Here is a 3,747-nt window from a genome sequence, read left to right on the forward strand (position 1 = left end):
CCACTGTTCACTTCTTAAGCTATTCAAATAAAGAAACTTGGCTTCTTCTCTATTCTCCTGTGTTTCCCCCTGCTTCTTTAGTTACAGTGATGAGTCTCGGGGGTTGTTTGGGTTTGAGTCGACTGTCAACAAAGCCTTGAAACTACAGAAACTGGAGATCATTAGCCGCCTTTCTGAAGCTGTTCTTAATTATCAAACTCACACTCTGACTCAAGCTAATTGCCCATTAGCCAAACAATTAGCTAACTTGCTAACACTGACTAGTGCTAAATGGATTGAGAAGATCCCAAATTTCAGTAGGATAATGTTATATTCAAATCTTCTGACAGGAAAAAAGTAATGGTTTTATTTATTCAAGTTTTTTTTTTCTTTTTCAGCAAATATTTTGGCTCCAATAAGTCATACTGCAAGTATGAATGAGTTGTGGCTCTTAAGGTTTTAAGACTTTAATGAGCACTGAAAATGACTTTTAATGTATCAAAAGTGATTGCATGGCCAGAACCTCTTGTACTGTGGACGTGACCAGATATGACTAAATGTGTCTAGATTTGCATAAGCACAAAGTGAATCAAACAAAAAGCGTCTCAAAATCTGTTTTGGTTTTATGCAGCTTTAGAGCAGCCATAAAAAAAAAACTCTAGCAACAGCAGGATCTATATGGTATTCAATGACACATACTTTCCTGGATTTTCAAGCCTTAAAGCAACAGACACTGATTTCCTTCTAAATCCCTAGAAATGCCTGGACAGACAGATGGAATAATACATGAATGTTATGAATGGACAGACAGACAGACGACGAAAGAGCGCTGAGTTCGGCACATATGCGCTCTTAAGCTGACCCGCAGCCAAAAAGTGTTTGGATTAGATGGAATGGGGAGACGATCACTTCCTCTAGCTATAAAATTATCCTCTTTACCCTCCATTGGAACCAGAAAGATAAACACACACTCTGTTTTTATAGGTGTGTGTGTGTGTGTGTGGAGTTTTAATTGAACCCATTACAAGGAGAGATAGAATTACTTGGCTTAACTCAGAGGGGGTTCTATCGCTTTCTGGCTTTTACCATAAAGAACTTTTATGCAGGAAACCATCACAGGCTATAATGTGGGAATTTCAGTTTTTATAATTAGCAAGCTGTTATTTAAGAATATGTCTGTTTATTTCTTAGTTTGTTAATGTATATTTTTCTCATTCATTGATGATAAACACAATTTTCTAAAGACACATCCAACCCTTTTAGTGCATGTAGAACAATATTTTCTTTCTCTTGTAAATCACATTTAAACCCGCAGCGCTGAAGACATTCATTTAATACAAAGTGTAATCGGGGGGTGCAAATCTAAAGGCAAGAGTCTTAAACTGCTAAAAAGCCCCAAAATAACATAAAGGGAGTGTGAGGAAGAAATCTGAGAGTACGAAAAAGAGAGTCGGAAAGTAGCGGGGAGAGAAAGTGGCTCTGTTTCTTTGTGTAAGGCGATCCTTCGCTCATAAGAGTTTCCACGGAAATCAGGCTGACATTGTGAACACGTGGCACCCTGCCGTCCCAGGCTCCCCAAAAAAGACCCCCACGCATCTGCCTAGCCAAGCAGACTGAGCCAAGCTGCAACAGAGGGAAAGAGGGAGGGTTTAAATCTATTGCATACTGAATGAACCCCCTTCTGAAATATGTCACCTTTGAGCCCCCACATACGCCAAAGTCACCGATGCCCCCAGAAGTGTGCGTGCCTTTGTGCGCTCTGAGAAAAGAAGTGTGTCATGAAAACGAACAATAGGTTGTTTCTCCCCCCATCTCCGGCACTGTCATGTTTTGTGAAGTCGTTCTCAGAAAAAGCCTTTGAACTGAAAAGACAAGTTATTCCTCCACGTTGAAAACAAACACAGAGCGAGAAGGTTTCATTTGTCAATACGCAGCTCTCTGATCAACTGAAGGAGAAAAATTGTGAATTGTTTCTTCTTGAAATCAGATCAGCAGTTCAAGCTAACCGAGCTATGATGATCAAAAACAGAAGAGCGGTGTTGGTCTGTTTTGAACTCTAAAATAAAAACAGAAGAGCATTTTTCTAATGTGACATCAGATAGGCACAGGTTAGCTGCATGCAGACTGAAGCAAGGTATCGTTCGGCTACAAAAACAAGCGATCAGGTGACAAAGTAACAGCTGCCATGCGGACAGGAATCGGCCTCTTACACACACTCTGTTGTGCAGACACACTCTTGCTCTGTCTTTTTAGGACAAAAATCAGAGAACAGAACATTCATGTTTTTGTGGCTTGCGAATGTAAGCCGAGTAAGACTGAATATCAAACAGCTGCTCCTCTGAATGTTGGATCGCTGTGTTTTTTGGTCAGTTATCAATGTGGGACCAGTTCTTTCCTTGATTACTTTAATTTTGAGATATTAAAGAGAGTTCAGCCAAAACTGAAAATTCTCTCGTCATTTAGTCACCCAACGATGTTCAAACCCTATGTCGAACATACCAAAGATATTTTATATTATTTTTGGCACACTGCCTACTTAGTACGTTTAGCACACACTGCAGAGAAAATGCAATCACAATGAGAGAGATGAAACTCAACATACTGCACTTTTTAAAAAGTCATACTGTATAGATATGTAGAGCATTATCTGATTTTTGGTGTCAAGCTTATCAATGATAAGGGCAGATTGTTGCTGACATATCTCTGATTGGCCGATAAATCTATCCAATCAGGATTCCCCGACTACAAGATGCTGACAGCACACTTTTCTACAGTGATGCCCAGAAATGGTAGCCTACATATCATAGTGTAGAAAGATGAGCAAGATATTTTAAACTCTTTGAAACCCGAGTTTCTAAAAAAAACATTTAAGTAAATCAGAAGTGAATTTTGTCCAAAACCTGGACACAGGTTCAGCAAAGAACTTATCAAGAAGCATTTCATAAAAGAATAGTTTACCCAAACAATGCAAAAATTACAATAATTTCTTCTGTGGAACATGAAGTCCTACTGAAAAATGCCTTGGTGTTTTATGTCCACAGAATGAAAATCAATGCGGTTCAGTGTTGTTTTGGAGACAGTTGAAACATTGTTTAAAATCTATTTGTTTTTGGGGTTTTTTCCCTGAAGAAAAAGTCAGGAAGGATGACTATTTTTCTTGGTTTGTTCAAATTTGATTTTTTTTAGAGTGTACATAGAGATTGTGGGAGGGCAGATTTCTCTCCATGACTCATGTGGAAGAAATAAATCTGGCTCAAGTAAACAGAAAGTGCATGATTGAGACCAGTAAACTATTTCTAAACAAACGCACGTGTGCATACCTAATGTCCCGAGAATGTGTGTCCTATTACGTAAATCTCCAACTCTTCTTTGGACTCAACCCCCAAATTGTAAGACATGCTTTAATAAAGGTTTCATGACGGGTGCATGCCGAATGATTGTGACCTGACACGAGTCGAAAGAAAGACAGCGGACAGAGGAAGTAAAATACGGCAGGGACGATTTGCAGAGCAAAGAAAGAACAGTATGAGAAATGAGGAGAGGAGAGGAGTTGCCACACAAGCGGCAGATGCTCGCGTGCCTTTACAAACATCCACGGTGCCCTCTCGACCCGCTGCGCCGGAGCATTCCGGCGTGATTCCCCTCCTCCCTCTGCGCTGCGCTCCGCTTCCCCGTCGGTTTCCACGGCCCTTCTGCGAATTGCGACGTCCCACCTGCCATGCTCCATTGTGTGTGTGATCCTTTTTCATTTCAATGACAAAGTTAATT

The sequence above is a fragment of the Carassius carassius genome, chromosome 29 (genome assembly GCF_963082965.1).
Source record: "Carassius carassius chromosome 29, fCarCar2.1, whole genome shotgun sequence".
Taxonomy (NCBI): domain Eukaryota; kingdom Metazoa; phylum Chordata; class Actinopteri; order Cypriniformes; family Cyprinidae; genus Carassius; species Carassius carassius.